At 48.0% G+C, this 9,928-nt stretch overlaps 1 non-coding gene across 1 annotated transcript; it reads left to right on the top strand.

Moving 5' to 3' along the window:
• The first annotated feature begins 4,828 nt into the window (after positions 1 to 4,828).
• On the top strand, positions 4,829 to 4,900 carry TRNAG-UCC (transfer RNA glycine (anticodon UCC)). Its single transcript has one exon. It is a non-coding gene; the product is annotated as a tRNA-Gly (tRNA).
• Positions 4,901 to 9,928: the final 5,028 nt, after the last annotated feature.

The raw sequence follows: 9,928 nt of genomic DNA, 5'->3' as shown, positions 1-9,928 counted from the left end.
AAAATATCCGTATGTTATAGACACGCCCAGATATAGGCAACAGAGATTGTTGGGGGACCTTCTCATGTCCCTCATATGGAAATCCATAGAAGTGATCAGTAGGCAGAGCTCCTCCAATGATCAGATAGATTAGATCTAGACCAGATATAACCATACAGGAAGGCAATGAATGGACTATATAGAAGGTGATCCTTCCTTCATTGTTGGATAGTGGAGGAATGAGCGGCAGGGAGGCTCCGTACCTAAAGACAATATATCCGAGTGAAATATAGGAAAGTTATCACGTCTGCAAAATAGGGGATAGATTTATAGCATTTTTATTATTGCTCTTTTTTTTTTACCGGTTATGGCGGCGATCTGCCATTTTTATCGGGACTGCGACATTACGACACATCGGACACTTTTGACACATTTTTGAAACCATTGACAATTATACAGCGATCAGTGCTATAAAAACGCACTGATTACTATGTAAATGTCACTGGCAGGGAAGGGGTTAACACTAGGGGGCAATCAAGGGGTTAACTGTGTTCCCTAGTGTGTGTTCTAACTGTGGGGGGAGGGGACAGACTATAGTAGATGACAGATCGTGGTTCCTAGCTATTAGGACTCACGATCTGCCTCTCCTCTCCTCTCCTCACAGAACAGGGATTTGTGTGTTTTACCCGTTTGGATGCTATTTATGTCGTTCCCTGGTGTGCTGGCAAATATCTTCCCTTTACAGACACACATCCCTGTTCTGCCTCTCGTGCCCATGATCGCGTGCGGTCATCGCGTCTGCCGGTCTTGAGCATTGGCACCCCCCTGCAATGCAGCGGGCACGCGCATGCCTGCTATCCCGTTTAAAGGAGCCGACGTACAGTGACGACGGCTCGCGGGATTGTGCCGACCTGCCGCAGTATAATGACGGCGGCTGGTTGGCAAGTGGACCAAAAACAGTAACAGTTTGTTCCAGAGCAAGGCAAAAAAAAAACTGCGGTCAGGGATCGGGGGGCAGTTTTGTCTCATAAAGACAGACGGATTCCTCGGTGACCTCACACAGGCAGTTGTCGCAATTCCCTGGATCAAACTATTTCCTCTTCAGCTTAATCAGTCAAGCAATGGGAGAAATGCAGAAACTTCTACCAACCAATCAGAAATCATCTATTGCTTCACCTGCTTTGAACTGAAGGATGTTATATGATAGATCTGTTTTATGTCATCCTGGAGCTTCTATGATAATGAATATGACTTTTTTTTCTCTTTAGTTTTGGATTGAGAGTGAGATCCCCGCTGTCCCACCATCAGAACCCATCGACATAATGATACACCTCGATGATGGGGAATTCCATACAAGCAGCAGATCTCCAATCAACACGTAAGTTTCTTCATTGGAATTTCCTTTGTACAATGTGACATCACCAATGATGGTGCACTGATCTTTAGATCTGGAGGATAATCTGTAGTGATAGTAAAATTGGAAAAACAGGGTCATGGGAGGGATTTTTGCTACTCTTAATGGAAAGGTTATATTGTATTCTTTGCACAAAGCTCATCTAAGATTCCCCTAATGGTAAATGAATTATGTAAAGTGTTGGTGTCCATGGTAACCAAACTGCAATTATCATTCAGTTGGTTTCCCGATTTCTCTAAACTGATTTGGGATCCAGATGATCATTTGATGTTCTGGATTATTGGACGAGGCCAATCACTAATGACTGGAGATGACAAGTCCCATGAGCCCATGATACGAATTCCAGTCACTGGAAGAGAAAACGTCTGGTGGGGAAAAGTGAGAAGAGCCTCTCGGTTAGATAATGATGATTAGTGGTGAAATATGTAACTACCAGCAGCTCACTTTATGAAGAAATAACAAGAGAGCCAGGTCTGCCACCTATGCAGTAGGACCATATAATGTCCTTCCATCCAGCCATTAATGGCATTGCAGATTATGCTGAAGATCCAGATACTAATGTATTCCCCTAGGTGTATATTTGGGTGTGGAGTTAGGAGTGCCGAGTACACTGTTATTATGTCCTGGGGATTCATTGTACATGTTTTTTAGTTAAGTTGTATACGGCCAAGAAGCCTCATTTAAGGATAAAATGGCTACATTGTCATGTTCCTTCTAGCCGTATGAGGAGCTATCTCTTTCCCTGGAAACACAGACTAGACCCCCGCATGGGCAATATTCAGCCATGTCCATGGAGGGTTCCTTATTTTCTGGCCAGAAGGTGGCAGAGGAAAGGGGGAGGCAAGACTCCAATACACCACCAAGGCAGCGGCCATGCTTGCTTCCTTCTTGGCCCGGCACATCAGTCCAGGCTGACAAATGATCTCTCCCAGTCCTTCTAATGACATTTTACAACATCTCATAACTTTAGTAAAAAATAACAAATGATTTACCTTCCAATTTCTCTTACAGGAGTGAAGAAGAAGCTATGGTCACTGAGGATGCATACCCAACTTCATCCCGGCCTGACACAACCACACAACAGACTCACAATGCTGGACTATTCATAAACTTTCTGAGATCCATCCCGATTATCGGGAATATGGCCGGACCATAATAGTAAGTATCCTTTCCTGTAGTTACATAGTTATCTAGGATAAAGTCCCCTGTCTATGAAGTACGATCTCCCATACACGGGGGCAGTTGTGGATTAGAGGAGGGAGAACAAAACCTTTTGGTATCTGGAGGACATTTTAGAGGGGACCAAATCTCAGTTCATATGGAATTTTCCAAAGTTGCAGATCTTTGATGAATGTTCCTTTCCTAGTGTTATGAGGAAGGTGGGGGAGGGGGGTGCTTTGTCCAGGGGGAAGAATAGTGATTAGGAAAGGTTTTCCGGCTTGCTTGGCAGTGGTTGGTCAGCCCAGTTGGGACATCCCATTAAGTGTTCCTCTAACTTCCCTCAGGGATCCCAGTAAAGTAATGTTCTCCTCTATGGCATTTGTTCTCCTCCAGTACCTAAGATGACTTGGCTCATGGCACTAGCTAAACATATAGAGAGGGTTCCTCTACCCAACACCAAAACCTCCGCCAAGTATCTGGCCAGCTGCTTCTGTGGAGAAGACCACCTTATATAAATGGACATTTGGGGAATTGGCATAAACTGATCAGTACTAGAAAACTGAGGGACGTCTTTAATGTAGATGGAAGGCCATAGTCGTGTGTAACATTCTGTAATATCTCTTCTTTTTCTCTTTCCACAGAGCTAGTCCAGTCAAGTGGTCCATTGAACCACCAAATCAGCTCACTGAGGGCTCCATTCAAAGCAGAAGAACTAAAATGCAATGCAGGCCCATTAGGGGCACCAGGGCGCCGCCCCCTCTCTCCTCTCCACCCCCTATATGTATCGTGCTGCAATTCACCTGCTGCCTGACCCACCACTAAGATGGGGTAAGTGGCAGGCATGCAGCGGGCGGGTGTCCTCCCAGATCAGTCCGCACCACTGACCGGGGGGTCTAGGAGGTGGCTGTGTGTCTGTGCTGCTGGCCGTGCATGCCGGAGGGGGTGATTGGTTGGGAAAGTCCACTGGTAGGGGGGAGGGTGTTAGATAAGTCCGCTGGTGGGGGGGAGGGTGTTAGATAAGTAGGCTGGTGGGGGGGAGGGTGTTAGATAAGTCCGCTGGTGGGGGGAGGGTGTTAGATAAGTCCGCTGGTGGGGGGGAGGGTGTTAGATAAGTCCGCTGGTGGGGGGAGGGTGTTAGATAAGTCCGCTGGTGGGGGGGAGGGTGTTAGATAAGTAGGCTGGTGGGGGGAGGGTGTTAGATAAGTCCGCTGGTGGGGGGAGGGTGTTAGATAAGTCCGCTGGTGGGGGGGAGGGTGTTAGATCAGTCCGCTGGTGGGGGGAGGGTGTTAGATAAGTCCGCTGGTGGGGGGGAGGGTGTTAGATAAGTCCGCTGGTGGGGTGGAGGGTGTTAGATCAGTCCGCTGGTGGGGGGGAGGGTGTTAGATAAGTAGGCTGGTGGGGGGAGGGTGTTAGATAAGTCCGCTGGTGGGGGGAGGGTGTTAGATAAGCCCGCTGGAGGGGGGGAGGGAGTTAGATAAGTTCGCTGGTGGGGGGGTGTTAGATAAGTAGGCTGGTGGGGGGGAGGGAGTTAGATAAGTCCGCTGGTGGGGGGGAGGGTGTTAGATAAGTCCACTGGGGGGTAGGGTGGTAGATAAGTCCGCTGGTGGGGGGAGGGTGTTAGATAAGTTCGCTGGTGGGGGGGAGGGTGTTAGATAAGTCCACTGGGGGGTAGGGTGGTAGATAAGTTCGCTGGTGGGGGGGAGGGTGTTAGATAAGTCCGCTGCCCCTGCCCCCCGGCCCAGCCTGCCCCTGTTGGGGGAGGTGCATGCTCACCCCCTCTTTCCTGGCCTGCCAGGCTGGGTGCACGGATGGGGGTCTGGTATAGATTTTGGAGGTAATTTTGTTTGCATGGAGTTCCCCCTTTACAGGTGAGTAGAAATTTTTCGAATGTTGTTGAAGTTGTGCTGTGTGAAGGGGAAGACACAACAAATATAAAGCAGTATTGTCAGTGGACTGTCTCCACCATCTATTAGGAGCAAGCCTTCCATTCCCAGGTGAGGTGTCCTGTCCCCGCCCCTTCAGGGTTCAGGTTGAAGATGCGGAGGAGGAGCGAGGGAGGAGGAGGAGGAGGGGAACTTCCCTTTTTAGGTGAAGTTCCACATTAAGATGGGGCAGCACAGAGGCTTAGAGGTGAGTCTTGCAGCACTGGGGTCCTCGGTTCAAGACCTGACCAGGACACCATCTGCATGGAGTTTGCATGTTCTCCCTGTGCTTGCGTGGGTTTTCCCCGGGTACTCCGGTTTCCCCCCACACAACAAAAACATGCAACTTTTTGTGTTGGTGGTGCAGTGGTGAGCACAGCTGCTTTCCAAGCAGACGACCCGGGTTCGATTCCCGGCCAACATAATCGCCAAGATTCTCCCCAGAGACTGGAATTATATGTGGAGTGCAGATTAGCGATGGGATAAAATGTAAAGGAATGAAGTGAATGTCGTGGGTTTGTATGGATTTTATTACACACCTTAGAATAGATTTCTTGCAGGTAGGTGTGATTGTTCTGTATTCTCAGTGTCAGCCAGTAGGTGGAGCACTCGGCTACCTTTCAGGTATTTTCTAGGCTCTTCTTCACAACTTTGCTAAAGAAAGGCCGGCTATGTACTATATACAGTGGGGGAAAAAACACCTACCAACCAACAATAACCCTCCCCCCACAGACTGGCTCCAGTAGGTGCTCATGTGGTACACAGATTAGTCCTGTCAATGTAAGAAGGTTCTCCTAACGACAACTCGTTATGTGTATAGAAGACGCCTGTCCACAGAATCCCTTCCCTCCAATCCTCACCATCATGGGGAAGACCAAAGATCTGTCAGAGGATGTCGGGGAGAAGATTGGAGACCTGCACAAGGCTGGAATGGGCTACAAGACCATCAGCAAGAAGCTTGGTGAGGAGAAGAAGACAACTGTTGGAGAGATTATTCACGAATGGAAGAAATACAAAATAACCATCAATCGCCCTCAATCTGGAGCTCCATGGAAGATTTCACCTTCATGGGGTGAGGATGGTCATGAGAAAAGTGAGGGATCCGCCCAGAACTACACAGGGGGGAGCTTGTGAATAGGGATGAGCCGAACACCCCCCTGTTCGGTTCGCACCAGAACCTGCGAACAGACCTAAACTTCGTGTGAACTTTAGAACCCTATTAAAGTCTATGGGACTCCAACGTTCACAATCTAAAGTGCTAATTTTAAAAGCTTATATGCAAGTTACTGTCCTAAAAAGTGTTTGGGGACCCGGGTCCTGCCCCAGGGGACATGGATCAATGCAAAAAAAAGTTTTAAAAACGGCTGTTTTTTCAGGAGCAGTGATTTTAATAATGATTAAAGTGAAACAATAAAAGTGTAATATTCCTTTAAATTTCGTGCCTGGGGGGTGTCTATAGTATGCCTGTGAAGGGGCGCATGTTTCCCGTGCTTAGAACTGTCCCTGCACAAAGTGTCATTTGTGCAGGAAAAAAAGTCTTTTAAAATCACTTGCGGCTATATTGTCGGCTCCCGTAATACAGAGAACATTCAATGAGTGTTCTCTGTATTAGCCGACAATTCATTCATTCATTGATAAAAAAAAAAAAAGCGTGGGGGTTCCCCTAAATTCAATTACCAGGCCCTTCAGGTCTGACATGGATATTAAGTGGAACCCCGTGTCAAATTTAAAAAAAAAATTGACGTGGGGGTCCCCCTAAATATCCATACCAGACCCTTTGGTTCCAGTGACCCCAATTTTGGAGTTATAATTGCTGAGAGTGACCCCAATGTTGGGGGTTATAATTGTTACCAGTGCCCCCAATGTTGGAGTTTTAATTGCTGCCAGTGACCACAATGTTGTTGGTAATTATTGGTGCCAGTGACCCGAATGTTGGGGGTTATAATTACTACCAGGGACCCCAATGTTGGGGGTTATAATTACTACCAGGGACCCAAATGTTGGGGGTTATAATTGCTGCCAGTGACCCCAATGTTGTTGGTAATTATTGGTGCCAGTGACCCGAATGTTGGGGGTTATAATTACTACCAGGGACCCCAATGTTGGGGGTTATAATTACTACCAGGGACCCAAATGTTGGGGGTTATAATTGCTGCCAGTGGCCTCAATGTTGTGAGATAAAATTGCAACCACTGACCCCACTGTTGGGGATTATAATTTCTTCCAGAGACCCCAAGGTTGGGGGTTATAATTGCTGCCAGTGATCCCAATGTTGGGGGTTATAATTGCCACTAGTGACCCCAATGTTGGGGGTTAAAATTGCTGCCAGTGACCCCAATGTTGGAGGTTACAATTGCTGTCAGTGACCCCAATGTTGGGGGTTATTATTGCTGACAGTGACCCCAATGTTGGGGGTTATTATTGCTGACAGTGACCCCAATGTTGGGGGTTGTAATTGCTGCCAGTGAACCCAATTTTGGGGGTTATAATTGCTGCCAGTGACCCCAATGTTGGGGGTTATAACTGCTACCAGTGACCCCAATGTTATTGGTAATTATTGGTGCCAGTGACCCGAATGTTGGGGGTTATAATTGCTACCAGTGACCCCAAAATTGGTGGTTATAATTACTTTGTGACCCCAATGTTGAGGGTTGTAATTGCTGCCAGTGACCCCAATGTTGGGGGTTATAATTTCTACCAGTAACCTCAATGTTGGGGGTTGTAATTGCTGTCAGTGACCCCAATATTGGGGGTTATAATTACTGTCATGGGGGGTCCAATCCGGTGGGTGTACAGTAGCTGAAAAAAGTAAGTACACCCCTCAGTAATGTAATTATCACCGGGGGGGGGGTATTTTTAACCACTTGAGACCCGTGCTATAGCCGAATGACGGCTACAGCGCGGATCTCCTTTGCCGGGTCTACGTCTATTGACGTCGTCCCGTGCACGAGGGGCGCACGCGGCACGCTCTGTGATCGGCGAGTCTATGAGACTCGCCTGATCACTGATCCGAGCAAGGGGTCGATCCCGACCCCTTATCACGTGATCAGCTGTCAGCCAATGACAGCTCATCATGTGATATAACGGAGACGTTAATCGGCTATTATTCCTCCTCGCGCTGTCAGCGCGAGGAGAAAAAAAAAGAGCCGATCACCGGCGGCCGTGATCGGGACATTAGTCCCGATCACGGCCTGCCCTGCCAGTGCCCACCTGCCCCCTCATCACTGAACATAATAAAAAAATAAGTGCCCCCCGTCAGTGCCACCCTGCAGTGCCCACAGTGCCACCCAGCAGTGCCCACAGTGCCACCCAGCAGTGCCCACAACCTGCCTCAACAAAGGTGCTGCACCCCAGGGCCACATATCCGTGCCCATCAGTGTCATCTACCAGTGCCCATCAGTGCTCAGCAGGGCTGCCCATCAGTGCCACCTATCAGTGCCCATCAGTCTCATCTATCAGTGGTACCTATCAGTGCCCCTTAGTGCCACCCATCCGTGCCATCTTATCTGTGCCCATCGGTGCCGCCTTATCTGTGCCCATCGGTGCCGCCTTAACTATGCCTATCAGTGCCCACTAGTGCCGCCTCATCAGCGCACTTCAATGAATGAGAAAAATTACCTGTTTGCAAAATTTTATAACAAACTATTAAACATGATTTTTTTATTTTTTTTGCATCTTTTTTTGTTTGTTTAGCAAAAAATAAATCTGCCAGCTGTAATTAAATACCACCAAAAGAAATATCTATTTGTGGGAAAAAAATGATAAAAATTTCATTTGGGTACAGTGTTGTATGACCGCGTAATTGTCATTCAAAGTGCATCAGCGCTGAAAATTGGTCTGGGCAGGAGGAGGGGTTTAAGTGCCCAGTAAGCAAGTGGTTAAGTAAATAACAAGGTAGATTGATTTCCAATATTTCATCATAGAATTTGATCAGTGATTGTTTATCATCGTCATGGTGATGGGAATAATTGGTGTCAGTCCCCCCATGATGTGTGGGGTTCCGTGCTCCGGATTTCTGTGGGGGGGGTATTGGTTGGTGACCTGAGTGGGGGGTCCTAGCAATACAGACATCCATCTGTGGACTTATAACCCCCAACATTGAGGTCACGGGTGAAAATTGCTACCAATAGGGAATCTAATAAAGGGGGTCCGACCTGCTACTAGCAAGGAGGAAATAATAAAGTGGCCGGTGAGTGTACAGTATATGCAGTATGTGACAAAAGTAAGTACACCCCTCAGTGACATTTCTTCTCTCTTTTCATGTGACAACACTGAAGAAATGACACTTGTCTACAATGTAAAGTAGTGAGTGTACAGCTTGTATAACAGTGTAAATTTCCTGTCCCCTCAAAATAACTCAACACACAGCCATTAATGTCTAAACCGCTGGCAACAAAAGTCAGTACACCCCTAAGTGAAAAACTCCAGATTGGGCCCAAAGTGTCAATAGACGGCACACACATCCAGTGGCGGGAAATGTAAACAGTGTGACGTCCATCACAGGAGGTGGGACTTCGTTACTGCGGCCTCCCGGCCCGAGAAATTCAAATCCAGCTCCATGACACAGCAGGAAATCGCCACTCTAAACGACCCAGACACTGGTAGGCTGCCTCTGATGGGCGCTGATATTTAAGTAAGGCTGCAGACACGATGCAAGAGAAGGTCAATAGACTGAGGACACGATGCAAGAGACGGTCAGAGACTGAGGACACGATGCATGAGACGGTCAGAGACTGAGGACACGATGCAAGAGGCGGTCAGAGACTGAGGACACGATGCAAGAGACAGAGACTGAGGACACGATGCAAGAGACGGTCAGAGACTGAGGACACGATGCAAGAGACAGAGACTGAGGACACGATGCAAGAGACAGAGACTGAGGACACGATGCAAGAGACGGTCAGAGACTGAGGACACGATGCAAGAGACAGAGACTGAGGACACGATGCAAGAGACGGTCAGAGAGGACACGATGCAAGAGACGATCAATAGACTGAGGACACGATGCAAGAGATGGTCAATAGACTGAGGACACAATGCAAGAGACGGTCAATAGACTGAGGACATGATGCAAGAGACGGTCAATAGACTGAGGACACGATGCAAGAGACGGTCAGAGACTGAGGACACGATGCATGAGACGGTCAGAGACTGAGGACACGATGCAAGAGACGGTCAGAGACTGAGGACACGATGCAAGAGACAGAGACTGAGGACACGATGCAAGAGATGGTCAGAGACTGAGGACACGATGCAAGAGACAGAGACTGAGGACACGATGCAAGAGACGGTCAGAGAGGACACGATGCAAGAGACGATCAATAGACTGAGGACACGATGCAAGAGACGGTCAATAGACTGAGGACACAATGCAAGAGACGGTCAATAGACTGAGGACACGATGCAAGAGACGGCCAATAGACTGAGGACACGATGCAAGAGACGGTCAGAG

The sequence above is a fragment of the Lithobates pipiens genome, unplaced genomic scaffold (assembly GCF_037356315.1).
Source record: "Lithobates pipiens isolate NorthernLeopardFrog02 unplaced genomic scaffold, aLitPip1_a1.2 Scaffold_101, whole genome shotgun sequence".
Taxonomy (NCBI): domain Eukaryota; kingdom Metazoa; phylum Chordata; class Amphibia; order Anura; family Ranidae; genus Lithobates; species Lithobates pipiens.
The sequence above is the reverse complement of the archived record's forward strand: the minus strand, read 5'-3'. Positions and strand labels throughout refer to the sequence as shown.